The sequence below is a fragment of the Nicotiana attenuata genome, chromosome 10 (genome assembly GCF_001879085.1).
Source record: "Nicotiana attenuata strain UT chromosome 10, NIATTr2, whole genome shotgun sequence".
Classification (NCBI taxonomy): domain Eukaryota; kingdom Viridiplantae; phylum Streptophyta; class Magnoliopsida; order Solanales; family Solanaceae; genus Nicotiana; species Nicotiana attenuata.
Genome location: NC_031998.1, coordinates 2,093,755 through 2,115,870, shown reverse-complemented (window position 1 = coordinate 2,115,870; position 22,116 = coordinate 2,093,755).

The following is a 22,116-nucleotide window of genomic DNA, read 5'->3' as shown; positions in this document are numbered from 1 at the left end:
GCTCCCTCGAACAGCTCTCCCACCTCACGCAGTCCTAGCAATAGGTAGGCTCTGGATGATCTTGTTGGTGGGTTAGATTTCCATGAGAGAAGGTAGGTTTCCTAGATATTTCCTGACAAGAGCTTTTCACTGGAATGAAGATCTCCCCACCAGTTTAGCAATTTGGGGTGGATGTTGGTGACCATGCCGAATCCGGGGACTTCGTGCCTCATGTTTCTGCAAGACAAAAGGTTAGGCCCTTGCCCCCACCAGACTCGACTACTAAATATCAATAATTGGCATAAAAGCACTTTAGTTCTCCAAATAAATGCACAAAACGTGATAAGGTCCGTTTGGGTTTCAAGGAAACTCAGTGGACTTGAACAAGGCTATCTTAAAAAGTCATTATGCGGACAACAAAACTGACTCGGCTAGGTTTGACCATGATGCATGCACAATTAAATAGAGTAAGGTTTCTATGTGTTATTAGACTGGTACCCTTGAGCGGACAACTCAAGAGGGAAAGGCACAGAACCGTCGACTACACCGTTGATCGACTGGTTTTACCGCAAATATGCCTTTGCCGGATTTAGGGGGTGATAATATCGCAATAGCACAACCACTCATTATAAGCGTTGCTATGGTCTTTTGTTTGGCACGAGTGGAATATGATGTTGAATATGCAGTTACAATAATCAAACAAGTTGTCACGTATTTGCACGTTCATAAAGTAATAATTACAACATTTTCTCATAATTTACAACAGTATTAAAGGAAAGCGATAAAGGAAAGCATTAAGAGAAATAAAGGAAAGAAACAAAGAACTAAGTCAGTTTCGTAGTAGAAGAAGGAAAAATACTTGAAGGCATTTAAACTTAGTAAAGACAAAGAAGCATAAAGTCAAAAATAGCATGAAGTGGTAAAAGCCTTAAAGAAATCCCCAACAGAGTCGCCATGCTGTCGATGCCCCCTTTTTCTCGCGAAATCGGGTTTATGACATTTGGGAGGACAACTCGTTTCCTTTTGGGAATTGGGTTTGAATTAAATAGTCGCCACCTAATGATTAAGTGCATTAGGACACTAAGAAGAACTTTGATTTAGAAAACCAGAGATTGGGTAAGGGCTTGAAATTATCCCGAAAGGAAGGTGTTAGGCACCCCTCGAGATCCACTAGTGTGGTTCCCGGCCATACTATACTTGTGACTTTAAGTGCAAACAACAAGTAGACAAACAAGGATTTCAAATACGAGGGGGGGGGGTTTCCACATAATTGTTGTAAGGAATTTTTGAAGTTAAACGAAGCTAAAGAAGCTGGAATTTGAGAAAAAGCGGTTTTGAACTTCTGAATAAACGAGTAAAAAAAGGGGAAAATTTTCACATAATTGTTGCAAGTAATTGAAGTTAAAAGCAGTTAAAGAAGCTGGAATTTGAGAAAAAGCAGTTTTGAAATTCTGAATAAATAACAAGTAAAGGAGGGGGTCCAGGTTTATAAATAATATGGATCACCCCACACAACACCCGGTAATCGTTTATACACGTGGCATTATCGCGTGGTCATCATATCCATATCTACCCTTTCCCACCCCGTTAAGGTATTAAAGCGCGGAATAGTCTCGTTTTCTTATTGCATGCTATTACCCGCCCCAATCCTATCAGCCCCGGAGGTATTTGGGACTACTAATCCTAAAGGGAAGGCATGTGAGGTTTTATAGTTTCAAAGGACAAAATTCTAACGCGACAATCAAAACACATATGTAACCAATATGGGGGAGAAGCACATGACAGATAGAAAAGCTCAAACAAAATTCCTAAAAAAAAGAAGCATATAGTTTAGCATGTCTTACACGTACTGATTAGGATCTGATTAAACTTAAGAGTTGTGGCAAACTGATCTATTACATATTTCAGATAAGAAGCCCGAATCAGGCCTGCCTGCTGGTTGTAGTTAATAGAATCTGATTCAATTTACAAGTTACCTTATGGCTTGCCTAAGTGTTAAACGAAAACCTATAGGCATGGTATCTATTAGTTTCAGAAAAGAAGTATACTGATTTTAAGGGAAAGAAATTGTCAATTACAGGAATATAAATTCTGCAGTCGTTATTGTTTCTACTGATTTTAGGCTTATAAGCGAGTGGACGATTCAGATTTAGTTAATGGTTCCTATAGGCATGCTTTCTAGGCGTTACTGATTTTAAAATATTTCTTACAATCGAAACAAGAGTGCAGAAGTCCTATAGGCATGGTATCTAAAATGCTGTTAGTTACTTATAGACATGGTCTCTATATAATGCAGAAGTGCAGAAGCCTATAAATATAGTATCTATATGAGATGCGAAAGTGTAGAACCTATAGACATGGTCTCTAAATGAGATGCAGAAGTGCAGAAACCTATAGACATGGTCTCTATATGAGATGCTGAAGTGCAGAAACCTATAAATATGGCCTTTATATGAGATGCAGAAGTGCAGAAACCTATAAACATGGTCTCGATATGAGATGCAGAAGTGAAAGCTGAAAACAGGATACATGAGTGTAGAAGTGTAAATATTCCCTATGAACATGATATCTACCCTTTTGCATGCATGATTGACCCTCCCTTTTCACAAACAACCCCAATAGTTACTACAAGAATTATTATAGCCTAGAATGAATAAGAAAAAGTAAAAATTCCATCAGAGAACTAAAAATTTACAACCAAGGAGAGCATGCTTCAGACTTCCTGTCTGAAGCATGAAGTAAACCAACTCCAAAGATCAGATTCCAAAGCCTTTCTCTTATTTGGGATGTGTCAGAGTTCCCTAAGAGTCTCCAATGGACTCCAGGCAGTGCTCACACCCAAATACATTGCAGAATTGAATCATAATGCAGTGTGGAAGAGCCAACCCTCAAGTGTCCAAATTCAGAGGAAACTCAAGGTCCCAAAGCATGGCTCACAGGAGGGGGGCAGAACTTAGAAGCTAAGAGAGTGTAAGTGCAGAGAGGGGATTCTGGGAAAAAAGCAAGGACAGGCTAGTGGTCATACCTAGCAATTGGAAGTACTGGCACACCCCAACCAGCCCATTAGGCCACATTGTTTGGGAGTTAGGATCCCCTAAGGGATTAAGTCCAAACATGAGCAACAACTTGCATGTTGCCATGTTCTGAACTTCAACTCAAAACACATAGAGGGGAACAAGGGTGTAGGGATTCACAGCAGAAACAGATGCAGAGAAAATATCATGCATATTTAACATCTAACTCCACATAGACAGTAAAGTGGACATAGATGTAAAGGCTGAAAATAAACACAGTGGGATGAGGCTGAAACCAAACTAGAACATACCAGTTTCAAGGAAACAAGAAAAGGAAGCAGTAGTCTTGTAAAGCCAAAGCGCAAGCGAGTAGTCAGAATACTATGATTTTAGAAGAGAACTATGAGATTGTAAGTGTCTCAAGTGTGTAATGTGTGTAAAAGTGTTGAATTGAAAGTTTTTATCGTATTAACCGTGTGTAATGTGTTAAAGAATGTCATGTATTTATAGTGTAGAAAGCAAGTAGAAATAGGTAAGAAAATAGTTTGAAAATCAATTTCACAAGGATTCCCTTTAATTAAGGGATTCTGATTTCAAACGGGTAAAATAATTAAGGAAAGAGATTAATCAAACACCTTTTCAAAGCAGTACAAGAGGGGTAAGCACATAGGGGTATATTTAAGGAAAAAGTCCTGATAGACCCAGAATGAGTCTGAAAGAGTCAAGGGTTCCAAAATAGAACCCTAGTTCAAACACATGACCAAACCTCGGTAGAACACCCAAATTCTAGGGTTTCTAACTCGAGTCAAGCACAGGGATGAGGAGGCAACAGGCTCAGAGATTTCTTTTCAGAATTCTCATGAGAAGACGAGCAAATACAATAGAAAGTTTGAAGTATAATGAGAGTAGAAGAAACAATAGCGGAAAACATGCTTAACGGGTCTTAAAACAAGGTAAAGTAGAAGTGAAACAGTAAACACTTAAGAACATGGTAGAGAAATACAGTAGAAGAGCACAAGAACACCGGAACAGTATAGCAAAAGAACATATAGGAAAACAGTGGGATAAACATGTGAGAGCATGGCATAGAAACACAGTAGAAGAAAGAACGGAGCACAGTAGAAGAACATGCATGATAAAGGAAAATATAAGAACGCAGTAGAAGGACATGTGTGGTGGAAAAGAAAACATAAGAACATAGTATAGACAAGTACACACAAAGAAAAGAAAAAGAAAAGTCAGAGAAACATTTTAAGCTTTTCAGAAAACCCTAAATCGGAAAGAAGAAATTTTTTGAAAGAAAAATTGGGGAAAACGTTTAAAAACTCAAGTAGAGCACAGATATGTAACCGATCTAAGAAAAAATCAGAGAAAACCTCGAATAGCTAGGGTTTCAGAGGAACCCTAAAACGAGAAAGGCTTGGAAAAAGGTCCGATCTGAGTCGGATAAGTCAGAACCAGGCTCAAAACACCATAATGTGCCGGAGCTAGGCCGGAGATGGCCATAGAACCTTGAATTGGCGAAGATCTGAACGAACACCATCGAGGTCAGACTTCGAACCTTCGGATACCAAATGTTTAAGAGCATAGGGATGAGTTTAAACCATCCATGGCCTGAGAGTCCATGGATTCCGGTGAGATTAAGGTTGAAGCCGGTGAGAGAGGCTAGGGTTTCAAGAGAGTTCGAGGGAGTTTGAGAGGAGAGGGATTTCAGAGGCGGCTGATAGAAGAGAATGAGGGGATTAGGGTAGTCTTTGGGGATTAAAAAGGCAAGGAATGATCGTGGCTGTTGATCAAAATGATCAACGGCCTGGATTAAAAGAAAGGGCCAGGCGGGTTAAATTGGTTGGGTCGGGGCCGGGTTGGATTGAAATTGGGTCGGTCTGTTAGGGGTTTGAAATTGGGTCAATTACGGGGGGGGGGGTTAATTTGGGCTATAATTAAAACAAAATAGGGCCATATTTTAGATAGCCAGTTTTCCCTTTTTATTTTATAAAAATAGTAAAAATAATTTTGAAAACAAATTAAAGGTACTGAGTCAATTATATGCAATTTAGCTTTTATATACCAAATAAATTATATAAAAATGTATAAAAATTACCCTAGCTATATGTTGGTATAATATGAGAATAAAATAAGTTATTCACCAAAATGATAATTTTGGGAATAATTATTGGTTTTTGTACTGCTAAAATGGGCAATAAATTGATTTAAAAATCCTTTAAAAATTAGGAAAAATACTAAAACACTTGGGCATACTTATATATGCTATTTTGAAAGTATTTGCATGTAAAAATACATAGGGAAAAATTGGGTATCAACAATATTCATTGCTTCTGCTCTCTCGATCAGAAGCCCCTCTCAGCTCAGCCTGAGCTTCGGCAGCGTCTTTTAAATAGACAACCACTTTCTTGTCGGCCTTAGCCCGGATCTCTTCAACTTTCGCCCGGGCATCCACAACCTCGACTTTCATCTCCAAAAGGTCGGACATATGCTTTGCAATCCTGCTTGTCTGAACCGAGCTATTTTCACGGGCGTTTTGGAGCTGCACCTCGAGGGCAGAAACCTTGGCCAGAGCATTCTTCTTGGCCGCAACATGGGCATCTACCTGAGCCTTTAGCTCGTTACACTCATGCCTGGCCTGGCCAACCTCGCCCCAAAGGCGTTCCAAATCCTCTGTCTTGCCCTGCAACTGAGGCATCAAAATTTTAATCTCTGAGGATAGGAGAAGGAGCATGCATCCCCTCGGAGCAAAAGTTACCTGTTTCTCAAGATGGCTTTCGCAGTTCAGGCTCCGGTCCGCCTCGTACCGAAGGTGACTCAATTCTTTCCCCCTTTCATCACAAAGAAGCCTGAGGGACTTCTCCCCATCCAAGGCTTTCCTTAACTGGGCTTCACAGCGGAGCAGCCCGGGCTTAAGCTTGTCAAAGGACTGCAAAAAATAAATGAGAAAAACGAAAATATAAAATTAGGAGATCGGAGATGTCGATCAAAGCCCACCACAGAACAAAGCCGCTGAGCCTCCTCAAAGGTCGAGCATGCACCTACTGGCCGAACCTCACCGGCCCCAGTCGAACGAATCTCGTCGGGGATATGGTCGCTCGAGACCCTACTTGATTTAGGCGGCCCCGGGTCTCGAACATCCCTCGAAGTGCCTTCGATGGGGGGCGAGGACGGCGGTTAAACACCTGTATCCTTCGAAGTACCTTAGGTGGGAAATGAAGACGACGGCAAGAGAGGAACCACTTTTCCAAGGCTAGAAGCATCAGGCGCCGCAGGGTCGGCAAATACATCTCCTTTGAGCCTTCGAGCAGGGCTTGCCTCATTATGAGCGTCCTTGTTCTTCGAAGACTCCTTCCATTTGTTATCAGTCCTCGACCCCAAAGCCGACGATCCTTCCTCCTTCCCGAGGGGGTTCCGTCTCATCTCAGAAAAATCTCCTATCCCTGTGGAGATGAGTTAGTACACGTGAAAGAGAGTACCTCTCAAAGAAAGCAAGCAACATACCACGTACCGTGGTGTTTTTCCTCCCATCTACCCTTGGCCAGATCTCGCCACTTACGCTCATCGTAAGTCGAGCAAGATGCCAGTTTCTGAGACCAATCCTCCAGGTCGGGAACCTCCTGTGGCATCCACGGGATGGCTGTAAAATAAAAGAAAGACAAAGCATCTTTACAGAGTCTGCCTTCACCATGGGCAAGAACAATAAGAACACAAGTGTACCACTTACGTGTGAAGTTCCATTTCTCAGGAAAGGGAAGGAACTCTGCAGGGATAATATCGACAGTCCGCACTCGGACGAAATGACTCATCCACCCTCGGTTCCCATCCTCTTCATTGCTGGCAACAAGGGGCCGAGTGGATCGACGATGCAGAGTAATCAAGACCCGATGATGCAAGGGCTAGTACAGTCTAAGAAGATGACTAAGGGTAAACTCGAGCCCAACTTTATCTAAAAAATATCTTATCATTAGCACTATCCTCCAAAACGACGGGTGAACCTGTGCCAGGGTAACCCGACATCGATCCTAAAAAAGCTATCGACCTAATCTCGAGATGGTGCCTGATCTCAAGGGTCCCGACTGCTCCGAGTATGGGCTCCAAAGGGTCAACATCAAAATTCAATAAGCTAACTTTACCTAAGCGTTGAAAATAAAATTCGAAGACTTGAAGCGGAAAAATTTTCTTACACTACCAAAAAATATTTACAAGGGGCATCTTTACAAGACCTTTTCCCCAAAGAATTCATACACAAAAAAGAAAGGAAAAGGGCGTGGGTCTATTCTTTGCCGTCGCTACTCTCCGGATCATCTCCGGAACCCTCATCCGAAGTGGCCGAGAATGCCGATTCCTTCTCCAAGTCTCGGGCTTCCTCAATCTCAGCTGAGAGATCGACGCCTTTAGCGTTTGCCTCCTCGAGAGCTTGCCTCCTTGACTTTGCGCGGGTGTGAGCGACCCGAGTTAGCTTCTGCCCGGCCTTCTTTGATATCTCTCGAGCTCGTTCATTTGCAGTGGCGGCATCTTTCTTATACGAGGATGCATTTTCTTCAGCCGCGGACTTGGCCGCCAGTAGTACGACAACCTTCTTCTTAGCACTTTGAAGAAGGTCCCGGGTCGACGACAGTTCCGTCCGCAAAAGGTCCCTCTCCGAGGTCACGACCTCATTACGCCCCCTCATCTTGAGGACCTCCGTATCCTTGGCGGCAGCCTCCTCCCGAAGTTGCCCCACAAGGGCATCCTTTTGCCCTATCCACAAAGGTAAAGCAAGTTGGTAAGCATTAGGTTGTAAGAATAAAAGGTAAGTCCGTAAAATGCAGTGGTACCTGCTTAGCAAGGCCAGCTTTTTCTTGGCACACTCCCTCCAACCTCGCCCGGCACCCGCTCAACTCCTCCTCCTTTCGGGCAGAAGAGACCTCCGACTCTTTCGGCGCCGAGGTGAGCACCTCGAGCTCCTTCCCGCAGCACGAAAGCTCATCTTGGAGCCTATGAAAGGCACGGTCGTACATCTTTCTAGCCAGCAACAACACAGAATAGTTAGAAAGTCAAGCATAAAGATTTAAGACACGAATGGTATGTCGAGAATATCACCTGCTGGTGAAGCCTCTCTGCATCCTCGAGAGAAACGGGAGCATCGAGATCAATATCCTCGTCGACACCGGCGAGGAGGTCTTCAAGTACATTTTTCCCTCCGTGAGAGGCTCCCACATTGGCGATATTTGGGTCCTGTGCATCCCTGAATTCCCCCGGTGAGTACGAATGGCCAAAAGAAAGGCCACCTAGGGCATTAAGTTCTCTAAGGGTCTCATCTTGCCCCCGAGAAGCTTCGGGCTGAGACCCTCCGAAATTACCAGCAGCGGGTTCATTGGTGCGAACTGTGCCATGTCCAATTTGAAACTCGGTGATTGTGCCCAAACCCTCCTCGAGGGTCTCCTTCACACGGGCTCGATCCACATCGACCGTTCCCGGTTCGGCGGCCCTCGACCCAGCAACCTGCAGAACATCCGTGCCCGATCTCGTCCTTTGTGCCAAAGGATGTTCATCATCGTCGTCATCTTCATCCTCAGTGCCAGGACTTGCCACGGCGGCCGCAGTCGAGACCTTGGCGTCGGTTCGAGGCAGGCAAGGTTTAGGTTTCTTTGACTTGGGAGACTCAGCAGTCGCCTCTTTCTTCCTCTTTTTGCCCTTACCGGGCTTTGAGGTCCCTTCCTCGGCGTCAGGAGGCGGCCTCATTAACATTCCATCGCCAAGGCCTGCACAAGAATAATGCTCAAAGCTCACCAACATGGAAGATATGCAAAAGGGATATGGAAATATAGTAAAGATAGCAGTAAAAAGCCTACCGTGATTCTTGGCTGGCCACTGCGTTTTGGCCAAGTCGCGTCAGGAACGCTCGAGATAAGGAAACAAAGAATTCAACCGCCTAATCCACCCCGATAGGTCCTGGACTGCGTCGGGTTACCAAACGGCGGCCGCATAACCAAAGGGAAGATCATTTTTTGAGAAAAAGGTAAGAAGGCGATAAAACATGCTCGAGGGAGAGGCACTTACGCTCCATATTCCACTTCTCCGGGAATGGCATCCTTTCGACCGGGATGATGTCCTAGGTCCTCACTCGGACAAACCGGCTCATCCACCCCTGGTCCTTGTCCTCATCGATGCTCGAGAATAACGGCTTCGCAGATCGAGGGTGAAGCTTAATCAAACCTCGAAAGAGACGAGGGATATATAGTCTAATCAAGTGGTCAAGGGTAAAAGTCATACGCTCGACCTTGTTGGAAAAATAACGGAGCATATAGACTATCCTCCAGAAAGATGGATAGATTTGGCCAAGCTTCACCTGATACTCACGGTAGAAGTCGAGAATAACCGGATCTATCGCCGAAGAAGAAGGGTCTGAAGAGTCGACAGGACCTAGAGTGAATGGATATGTATATACATGAAGAAAGCCAGCCTTATGGCCTGTTATGCTTTCATTAGATTTGGGAATCTCAACTAGCACTGTCCTCTCCCATCGACAGTCTTCCTTCACTTTACTAATATTAGTCACGATGCTAATATACCAGGACACGTGCTCGCATCGGCCCGGCTTAGACGAGGGATTCTCGATAGAAAATCGAGCACAGTGTCGAACTCAGTAAGGGTAAATTGTTCAACAGTTGGGGGCACCTTGGGTTTACCCTTGGATGATCGAGACAAAGAGGCAGCACCCTCTTTTCGAGGCACTGTTTTAGAGGTTTTGGCCATGGTAATAGAAAGGTTTTCTGAGAAAAGAAGTGAGGAACCAAGAACCGAAGAGAGAAGAATGTAAAAGAGGGTGAATGTAGCTCTGAAAATTTAGAGATATTGTAAAAGTGTGAATCACTAAACGGTTGGGGTATTTATAGAAGCCATATGGGCAGCGGAAAGGCCGAACCAATAGCGGTTCGTGGGCTTCTCGATTATTGTGTTGACACCGACCCTTGCGCGGCTTTTGAGTCATGGCATTTAATGCTCTGATAGACTGACGTCATGGCAATAGTATCAACGAAGCAAGAGTTTGAAATCGTTTCCTATCATTTATATTCAAGGAAACGCGGGGACTATCTATATACGGTAAAATCGGAGGAGCCGATTTTATGGCCATTACGGTGCTCCATAGATACGCCTCCTCAGGCTCGAGGCAAGGCTCGAGATGCAACCTCGAAGGGTTCCCAAACGCTCGACTCGGGAGCAACGCAGATCGATAGCTATGATGGAGAAATGGGGAGTTGCACTTGATTAAAGCTGACCAAGCCTATTAGGCTAGTACAAGCCCGTACCGTGGCATTAAATGGCTGTGTTAGCCCCATATCTTTGTAATAAATGCATCTGTATTATATTGGGATTCCCCCTCATATATAAAGGGGACCACTGTCATTTTGTAAGAACACAACACACAACATTGAATACAAGAACATTCTCTGCTCTCTAACTTAAATACATTCTCCCTTGATTCTATTATTTATATTTATTGCTTACATTTATTGTGTGCTATTAATTGTTCTTCATTTATTGTTCATTATTGATCACAAAGAGCCTTCATCAAAGCTCTCAAAGCCGTTAGTCCTTGGCCGATTGTCCGTAACTTAGCATCGAGCTCGACCTCGAGGCCCCGTATAACCAGGCTCGAGGCCCTGATTCTCAGCCACTCGGTTTGCTTAAACTTACTACCTTCAAGCTCTTATCTTATTTTCTAGTCTCTTACTAAGCATCTATTAACTCACAACTAACATAAAAACAGATCACGTATTTTTAGAACCACAAAATAAAATCTAATTTTTATTACCATTTTCACGGTAAACAAGGTTCATTAAATAACATAGTCCAGAAGATTTACCATACAAGTAAAGTCCACTATCTGCCCAGTGAGACCTCCGTAAATATTTTTCCAAACCTTCAAATCGTTATAATATTGCATGCTCTCTATCAAGAAAAAGTGGTTTCATATATTAGCTTGGTATATCGGTCTTGTATTGGCATTTCCATCATTCTTTATGGCAAGAAAGTTCATTTAGTTGATTCGTTGCTTGTTCTTAATGCTTGAATACACATACATTAGACTTAAGCATATCTAACATCAATCTATTGGTGTTTTCTAGGCACCGTTCTTAGTCATTTTGCTAAGTTTGGAACTATTTAAACTCATAAATGATTTCCTTACAGATCTTACCCTTTTCCTTGTTATTTTATAGATGAAGGGCATTGGAGAACTGCTTGAAGGTGTTATTGCTTATACTCGGAGACATTTCAAGAGACTAGATAGATTAGAAAGGGACAGTTTCATCCTGGACTCTAATTTGGCTAGTATGTTGGTCATTGAGCCAGAAGGGAACGAGGAAAAATTTGAGAACAAGGATGCCACACTTTCTACTGCTGTAGATAGTGAGCAGTTAAGTGAGATTGCTCCAATGGAGCAAGATCAACACCATGCAGACATTAAGGAAAAAATCATCCAAAAAGCAAAAATTTCATATATCAACAGATGTCGCCGGTAAGAAAGTGAAGGGTCTGAGTGATACCTCACGCAGTGTATGTTGTCGTTTAACGTAATAAAGTAATTTTAGATCTAATTTTAGAAATGAGATACAGGGACTTGTAATTTATTATTAGACTAACTCTAAGAGGATTTATTATTGGGAGAGTAAAGGTTATTAGTAAAACGTATCATAATTTATATGTGAGAGGATTTATTGAAAGTACAAGAGGGGGGGTGAATTGTTTATTTTTAAACTTAATAGCTAGCAGTTGACTAGTTTTACGATTAGTCGACTGGATATAAGAACTTGATACTAGTAAAGACAGAATTTAAGATGCAGAATTTAAATGCAGGAATTAAAGACACCAGAGTTTTTATATTGGTTCGGATTCAATGTGAATCCTAGTCTAGTCCCCTTGGGTTGCAAGGGAGTTCTTTTTCAGTGAATGAGTTTCTTCGAGAGTACAGAGAATGGTGTGATCTACACCGATCGCTTAGTTCCGATTTCGCTCGTTTCTTTTGATACAATGCCTCACCAGTGTTGTTCTCTCTTTCTTCTCTAACTTGTTACACAACAGATCTAGTAGAGCTACAATGTTTGTTTGTAGTAGAATAAAGAGAGGGTATTTGGTTCGATCAAATTATATCGTTCTAGGGTACAGATATAGGTTTAAATACTTTGAGAGAGGCTTGGTTTCTGGAGAGATTTGCCAACCCAAGGGATTTGATCCTTGGAGAGAAATTGATTCTTTCCAAGAATAAGGTCATACAGCAACGGCTGTAATTACGAGATCCTTGATTGATGTTCCATATATGCTTCCCAAGATCTTGCACCTTCTGGATTTGGATACGCTCGACTTGTTTGATTCCTTAAGTTTAGGCTTGATTGATTCCGTCTTGACTTTGATTGATTACTCTAATCGCGGATTGCTTTTCTTGATTCCTTCCATCTCGTAGCTGTCCATTGATTTCGTGATCTTTGCTAACCTCGAATTGCTTTCCTTAAGTTACCTGATTGATTGCTTCCATCTCGTAGTTACTACTTGATTCCTTGATCTTCTCTAATTGATTCCTTCAATCTTTGAATTGCTATCCATGAGTTCCTGCACAGATATATTATTTGCATCATTAAAATCAAATCTAACAATCTCCCCCTTTTTGATGATGACAAAATAATATATATGTATAAACAACAGTTGACTTCCCTGTGTTTTACTCCCCCTATGTAGTTGACTGGTCCATGGTACTCCCCCTCAACTCATGCAGTTGACTGGTCCATGGTTATAGATGATGCAGTCGACTCCTGCTGCAGAGGATGCTAACGTACACTTACCCTTTAGTCGACACTTACCCTTTAGGCGACTAGCTTTGTATACCTGTACTTTGTATACCTGTGTAGATATATCCCTATTTAGTTACATACATATATCCCTGTGTAGATACATACATATATCCTCCTCCCCCTTTTTGGCATCAGCAAAGAGGTAATAGACAGAGCAAACCACAAACTAAAACAAGGTATAGCATTATGCAGCATAGTTATAGTCCCAAAAAGCAACCAGAACAAAGCAAGAAACAAAAACAGAAATTGTCCAATGACTGATCTAACCGTCCAAAAAAAGCACAGCAAAAAAAATTTGTCTTAAGCGACCACATTAACAACGGAGAAAGTAGGTAAGAGTATTGCAGATGACCTCCTTCAGTTGGTCAAAGCTGGCATTGGCTGAGATGCTCATTCCATCAAACCTGTCATGAACCTCCTTGAAAGCCTTGACTGCGTTCTCTCTTACTCTGAGAATGGCAACTCTTATCTTGGACACATCAGACCCTGTTTCTTTGGAGATGGCATGAATGTCACCAACAGTTGACTGAGTGGCTGTGAGGAGATCTTTAATTTCAAAGAGTTGAATGTCAATGGCACGAAGCTTCTCAGCAAGATCAGGATCACTAGGACTAGGATGAGAGGCAGAAGGTTTGGGTTTAGGATCTATTGGAGCATGCATTACTTCGCCTTCGTGCTTCTTAACCCATGATCCTTTCACACTCACATATCCCATACTTGGAAAGGCTCTGGAATTGTAAGATTTTGAAATAGTGATAAAGGGATAAGCAGACAGGGAAATTTGATAAGCTTCCAGGATGTGAGTAATGGCCATACCATAGGGTAGACTAGTGGGATCTTCTGCACTTTCAATCATGAAGTTAATGACCCAGGAGGATAACTTGACTTTGAGTTTGGTCACAAGACAATACACCAAGAAGGTGTCTCTTTGAGAGAAGGTGGAGAAGGAACCAGTGCGAGGAAGCAGAGTAGTTGCTACGATATGAGCCAGGACTCGAGTTTCGAAACTAACATCACTGGGGCCTAACTGGTTGGGAAGGGATTCAGAGGAACACTCAGCAATATACAGTTTAGCTTGATCAAAGGAGATTTCAAAGTCATCGAGCCAGGTATTTTTGAAAAGCATGGGAAAACCAGAACATTTACACTGAAAGAGTGAATCAAATATGGCACAATCAAGAACAATACGCTTACCTAACACTAAGGATTCCAACTTATCAGGTTTACTAGAACGAAGATTAGCATAAAATATCTTTACTAGGGGTTCAGAGACCTTAGGCGGAAGAATAGAGAGGAACTTAGACCACCCTTGATGAACAAAAAGATTTTTTACCTTACAATTTAGGTCTTCCATGTCGTCAAGGTCGACTACCCTTCCATGAGCAATGGGCTTGTCTTTCAAAGCGATGAAAATATCCCTGTTCGAAGAATCCTAGAAATTCAGGTCAGATTCTAGGGAGCCAGAAAGATCTATCTTGGATTTCTTTGGAGTAGAGGAAATGGGGGGGGGGGGTCTTCCATAGGTCGTTTTCCTAGAGCTTTTTCTCCTAAGATTTGAGAATGATCAGACAAATCGCCCTGCGAAGAAGCGAAACCCTCAAAATGGTCGGACCTTAGGTCTACTTGTTCTGGGGACATAGAAGGGGGTTTTGCTTTGGAGCGGGTACTTTTTCTGGTGGAGGCAGATGGGTTCTTGAAGTGTTTAGCCATTGAAGGATAGTGGTTTGACCAGAGCTTCGGAGAAGGGTTTTCTAGATGATAGAGATGAAAGTGATTGAAAAGATATCTCCACATTAAAAAGAGGGATTCTGAAACTTCTGATGGTTGAGTACAGAAAAGGAAAAGGCGTCAGTTGAATAGATGTGATGATTGGCTTTCCATCTCTGAACGACGCAACTGATGTGAAAGAAGAGGAAAAAAAAGGGAAAACGGAGGCGTAATTAATGCAAAAGTAAGAGACAATTATTAAACCTACAAAAGTAACCGGATTACACATAGGTCCTACAAATTATTATTAATGCAAGTAATGCCAAGTAATTTTCTCAAAGCACAAAACCTATCCTCTAATAAAGGCTTAGTAAAATATCTGCTAATTGATCAGTTGTTCCAACAAAAGATATATCTATGTCTCCCTTAAGAACATGATCTCTAATAAAATGATGCTTGATGTCTATATGCTTTGCTCTAGAATGATGCACAGGATTTTTTGAAAGACATATAGCACTAGAATTATCACAGAAGATTTGAATAGGCTTAAAAAATTGTTCATAGTCACCAAGTTGATGAGACATCCACAGTAGTTATGCACAACATTGTCCAATAGCAATGTATTCGGCTTCAGTCGTGGTTAGTGCAACTGATCCTTGTTTTTTACTGTTCCAAGATATCAAAGCTTTGCCAAGCAATTGACATGTCCCACTCGTGCTTTTTCTGTCTTCCTTATCACCTGCAAGATCAGCATCTGAAAAACCTTCTAATTTAGAAGTGTTAGAACGAGGATACCATAATCCATGGGAGACAGTTCCAATGAGATATCGAATAATTCTTTTTACTGCAGTCAGGTGAGACTCCTTAGGAGCTGACTGAAACCTGGCACATTTAAAAATGCTGAACATAATATCTGTTCAACTAGCAGTTAAATAAAGAAGAGAACCAATCATTCCACGATACTTAGTTTCATCAACAGATTTTCCCTGTTCATCTTTGTCGAGACTTGTTGAAGGACTCATTGGTGTGCCAATAGCTTTGGCACTGCTCATGCCGAATTTTTGGATCAGCTCCTTTGTGTATTTAGTCTGACATATGAATGTTCCTTCTTTAGATTGTTGAATTTGAAGTCCAAGAAAGAACGTCAGTTCTCCCATCATACTCATTTCGAACTCACTTTGCATAATATTTGAAAATTCCTTGCACATAAGAGGATTAGTTCTACCAAATATAATATCATCAACATAAATCTGAATAATGAGATTACCTTCTGATGATCTTTTAATAAACAGAGTAGTATCTACTTTACCTCTTGTAAACCCATGATCAATAAGAAAAGATCTTAATCTTTCGTATCATGCTCGTGGAGCTTGCTTCAGCCCGTACAGTGCTTTAGTTAGCTTATACACATGATATGGAAACTCTTAGTCTACAAACCCAGGGGGTTGCTTCACATANAGTTAGGAGGTGTGAGAGGTTGGCCATGGAGGGTTTGAGAAGAGGTCGAGGTAGACCTAAGAAGTATTGGGGAGAGGTGATTAGGCAGGACATGGCGCTGCTTCAGCTCACCGAGGACATGACCCTTGATAGGAAATTGTGGAGGTCGAGGATTAAGGTAGAAGGTTAGTTGGTAGTTTATAGTTGTTCACCGATAGTTTTAGTAGTATGCATGTCCCTTCATATTCTTAGATTTTTATTATGTTATGTGGTTTTGTTCGCCTCAGGTATTGTATTCCCTGTTGCTATTATTTGGTGCCACTTATCCTTTACCTTTCCCCCTTTTTTTTATCTTCCATCTTTCTTCCTCCCTTGTTTTCCTCTTCTTCATCTTGCCCTTCCTGAGCCGAGGGTTTATTGGAAACAGCCTCTCTACCTGAATTAGGTAAGGGTAAGGTCTGCGTACAGACTACCCTCCCCAGACCCCACTTGTTGGGATCAAACTGGGTTTGTTGTTGTTGTTGTAGAACGAGGATACCATAATCCATGGGAGACAGTTCCAATGAGATATCGAATATTTCTTTTTACTGCAGTTAGCTGAGACTCCTTAGGAGCTGACTGAAACCTGGCACATTTACAAACGCTGAACATAATATCTGGTCGACTAGCAGTTAAATAAAGAAGAGAACCAATCATTCCACGATACTTCATTTCATCAACAGATTTTCCCTGTTCATCTTTGTCGAGACTTGTTGGAGGACTCATTGGTGTGCCAATAGCTTTGGCACTACTCATGCCGAATTTTTGGATCAGCTCCTTTGTGTATTTAGTCTGACATATGAATGTTCCTTCTTCAGATTGTTGAATTTGAAGTCTAAGAAAGAACGTCAATTCTCCCATCATACTCATTTCGAACTCACTTTGCATAAGATTTGAAAATTCCTTGCACATAAGAGATTAGTACTACCAAATATAATATCATCAACATAAATCTGAATAATGAGATTACTTCTGATGATCTTTTAATAAACAGAGTAGTATCTACTTTACCTCTTGTAAACCCATGATCGATAAGAAAAGAGCTTAATCTTTCGTACCATGCTCGTGGAGCTTGCTTCAGCTCGTACAGTGCTTTAGTTAGCTTATACACATGATATGGATACTCTGAGTCTACAAAGCCAGGGGGTTGCTTCACATATACTTCCTCTTCAATGAAACCATTTAAGAAGGCACTTTTAACATCCATCTGAAATAACTTGAATCCTTTAAAAGATGCATATGCCAACAGAATGCGTATAGATTCCAGTCGAGCTACTGGGGCAAATGTTTCGTCATAGTCGACTCCTTCTTGTTGTGAATATCCTTGAGCAACTAATCTGGCTTTGTTTCTTACGTTTCCATCCTCAATGAGCTTATTTCTGAAGACCCACTTTGTCCCTATCACAGGAACGTTTTCAGGTTTGGGTATCAGTTTCCATACTTGATTTTTGTCGAATTGATCTAACTCATCCTGCATCTCTTGCATCCAACTTGAGTCTTTAAGAGCTTCCTCTATTTTCTTTGGCTCAGTCTGAGAGATCAGTGCTATGTTTTCTTTCTTCTTGAGAGCTCCCATGGTTTTCATTCCTTCATTTGGATCTCCTATGATGAATTTTTTAGGATATTCAGGTTCACTTCTCCATTCGTTTGGGCGAACTGTATGAGTAGTCGACTCCTTCGGCGGTTCTGGTGGATTGTTGCTGGTTTCATTAGTTGACTCTATCACGGCGTCAGATCCATCAGTCGACTTTTATGATTTGCTTGTCTCCTGATTTTCTTGAATTTGATCTTCATCACCTGCAATAATACCTTTCTCGATCGAGGAGTTATTTTCATCAAATATAATATGCACAGATTGTTCCACACACATTGTGCGTTTGTCGTATACTCTAAAGGATCTACTATTTAATGAATAACCCAGAAAAATACCTTCATCACTTCTTGGATCAAATTTTCCAAGATTGTCCTTACCATTATTGTGAATGAAACACTTACTTCCAAAGGGATGAAAGTAACTAATATTAGGACGTTTACCTTTCCACAGTTCATAAGGGGTTTTCTTCAAAATTGGCCTTATGAGACATCGGTTGAGAATGTGACATGTTGTACTTACTCCTTCTGCCCAGAAATGGTTTGGTAGAGAGTGATCTAGTAGCATCGTTCTTGCCATATCTTGTAGTGTTCTATTTTTCCGTTCCACAACACCATTTTGTTGGGGTGATCTTGGTGCAGCGAAATTATGAGTATATCCTTGATCATTACAGAAGTCTTCGAATGCTCTGCTTTCAAATTCTCCTCCATGATCACTTTGTATTGTTGTGATCAGATACCCTTTTTCTCTTTCAACCTTCTCACAGAAAACCTCAAAGTTTCTTAACGCTTCACCTTATAAGATAAGAAAATCTCCCAAGTAAAACGCGAATAATCATCAACAATAACAAAAGCATATCTTTTTCCTCCTATGCTAGCAGTTCTAGTAGGCCCAAATAAATCCATATGAAGCAATTGCAAGGGTTTAGAAGTGGATACAATATCCTTGTTTTTGAAAGAGCTCCTAGTTTGTTTTCCAATTTGACAAGCATCACATATATGATTTCTAGAGAAATTCAATTTTGGTAAACCAATAACTAACTCAAGCTTGGAAAGTTTTTCAATTAGATGCATGCTTGCATGACCAAGTTTCCTATGCCATAACCAGGGATCATCAGATATGACCATCAATATTTTCAAAACCATCAAGAATGTAAATATTTTCATACCTTTTACCTGGGAGGATTTTTTTACCTGTCTCATCTTCAATAACACAACCTGTTTTCTTAAACTTTACCTTATATCCTGAGTCGCATAGCTGACTTATGCTCAGAAGGTTGTAGTTAAGCCCATCAACTAGATAAACCTCAGTGATATCATAGTTGTTATTGAAGGGGATTGTTCCAGTACCGATTATTTTTCCTTTTGAATCATTGCCAAACTTAACGCTTCCTCCGTCTATTTTTGTAACTTCTTTGAACAGGTTCTTATCACCTGTCATGTGGCTGGAACACACACTGTCTAAGTACTATTTTCCTTTGCGATTTCTTCGGTGGTGTTCCTGCACAGATATATTGTTTTACCTTTCTTGTAGCTACTCCTTGATTCCTTGATCTTCTCTAATTGATTCCTTCAATCTTTGAATTGCTATCCATGAGTTCCTGCATAGATATATTATTTGCATCATAAAATCAAATCTAACATTTATGAGGGATATAAATCCTCCCACTTCTCTCTCCCATTACAAAGTTGCACATATGTTCTAATTACTAGGGTTCCACTTCTTTTTTTCTTCTCTCTCCCAATTCTGGCTAGGGATGGCAATGGGGCGGAACGGGGCGGATGTTGTTTGATGCGAGCGGGGCGGGTTTACTCTTATGCGGGTGCGGGGTGGGGCGGGGCGGGTTAAAAGAATTTTTAAAATTTTTAAAGCGGGGCGGGTAATGCAACTTTGAATTTTATCTTTTTTGAAATAAAGAAATCATTTCAACTACAATTTCACATTCTTGATTTACTATAAATTACTGTATACGTGACCATATCCTATGTGTACGGAAAATCAACTTTTACGGCTCAGCTTTACTTTATGATTTTGTTTTTGGTAAATTCTTTTTATATATATATCAAATCACTGAATGTAAAATAAGTTTTCTTTAGATATACTTTTATCATATATTTTTTCACATTATATTTTAAAATATTAAATTATTTGATTTGATTTAAACAATAAATTCGAGTACATAATATTTTTTAAGTATCTATTAAAGGCCTACTAACCGAAAAATTAAAGAAAAAAGAAAAAAAATAAGCGGGGCGGGGCGGTTTGAAAAAATAACTATGCGGGGCGGGGTGAGTTGAAATTTTTGTGGGTTTTGCCAAACCCGCTCTGCCCAATTTCCATCCCTAATTCTGGCGTAACAGTTGTAGAACGTATCATAGTTTATTATTAGACTAATTCTATGAGGATTTATTCTGGAGGATTTTAGATATAATTTGGCCGCCACTTCTTTCTCCTCTCTCTGGCTTTTTCTTTCTCTTCTATAGATTCAACCGAGCACTAATTTTTCCTTTACATGTTAATTGTTGTTTTTCCTAGAAACATCTTTTCGCATTACATGTTTTGTAGCAATAACTGTCAACAGATTAAAATGATAGTTCCATTAAAGCGGGAAAGCAAGGCAAAATGGCCAGATTATATTTATAGTGACACAAGTTTAAGCATCAATTTCTCCGCTTCTAAAGCTTTTGGCGTAAACAGGTTCTTTGTGGAGCCCAGTCACATTCTAATATGACCCAGTTTTTAATTATCTCAAATGTGAAAACCAGTAAAAATAAATCTTCTTCTTACTGTTTCTCCGGCACGATACCAAGCAGATGAATCCAGGTCGAATAAAACAACAATACAACAATTTTCTCCTTAAATTACTTTTATCTTTTAGGAATTTCATGTTGTCTCCGTCGAAATTCCGCCCCATTGATTTCTTGGAGTCATTCAGAAAAAAGAAATCACGATTTATAAAACTGGTCGTGGACCTTGCTATTTGGGGTAAATTTGTGTTAAAAGGGGAGTATACTAGCAAATCTAAAATCTATTGACGCAGCTACAAAAACTAGCCTCTCTTACAAAACACTAGGTAGGCGTTTGGCCATGAAAAAAAAAAATTATTCACTTTATTTGGAATTTTGAAGTTGGAGTTAAAGATGGAGTTGTGCTTAGTTATAGTTTTTGCAAGGAGTATTTGATTGTTTAAATGTAATGAAAGTGAAAAAGTGAAAAATAGGTAATATGAAAAAAAGCAATTTAACAAAATAAAATAACAAGAAGAGAAGTAAGATTAAGAACAAATGTAGTAGAACTCTTTCTTCGGTTGTTTCTACCTATGTAAATTGCCATGCTTTTATAGACAAGAAAATGCAACATAAAATCTACCTTGATTAATAGTGCAAAGATAGCCATAATCTATCTTGAATAGCGCGAAAAGTTTGTTGTTATAGACATATACTAGAAAATATTGAAATCTTGGTATAAAATAATAAATATTAGCACCCAAATAGCAATAAAAGATCTTGGTGCTTTGGTTAAAGCCAAAATTGCGATTCCATTTGGGAATTATTTTGAATAGCACGAAACAATAAGATTATATTCATTGACTTTACAATATAGATGAGAAATGCAAGATTATTCACATCTAATTGACTTAGGGAAGAGTGAGCAGTTCCCTCTTTCAAGTTTTCTTATAGGCAAAAGAGTTAACAAATGTACAAACAATCCAGTGAGCAAATCATGTCTACTTTTGATTCAATATATTTCTTTAACACTCAAGAAGAATTATGTTCCTATATACTAGCTTGAAATGAAATGCATCTATATCTGACGGATGCTATTTTAGTTAGGTAACCTGCCTGATCAAAGTTTCCATCCGAATTAGTGTCTTAAACAGGAATACGAATGAAATAATGTGGTAAACCATTGGCGTAGAATTGATCAGTTAGATATATCACATTCAAATCTCAATTAACACGAGTTGATGACCACAAGAAAATGGGCATGAGAGAGAGAGAGAGACCCGCCCAATAAGAAGTAAAACAAAATAAATAGCTTCACTAACAAAAAATTTAGGTGGAAAATAGAAAACTTCTGTAGGCATGTAAATTTTATTAAAATTAAATCCATGAAATAATTTGGACTATATTTTAAATTCAAGATATATTGGTCCAAATAAATATATGGGCTAATATAATTAAATTAATTATATAAGTCCAATATATATGGATTAAATAAATAAGTCTTAATCCATTGGGCTAGCCCATTTAATTGGGCTAAAGTGATGAGCCCACTTCATTAAGCCCAAGATGTCATCTTCCTAGAGGCCCAGTTTGGTGCCACGTGTCAAATGACATGGCGCGCCAAGTCAAGCGGAAGAGCCAATAGGACCATGCCACTTGTCAAAATGACAAGGCATGTCCAGTCACACTGAAAGGCTAAAGAAATCGCACCACGTGTGCAAGTGACATGTTCTGGCCAATCAAATGCGGCCATGTCACACTTCAATTTAATTGGTCGGAAAGAGTTT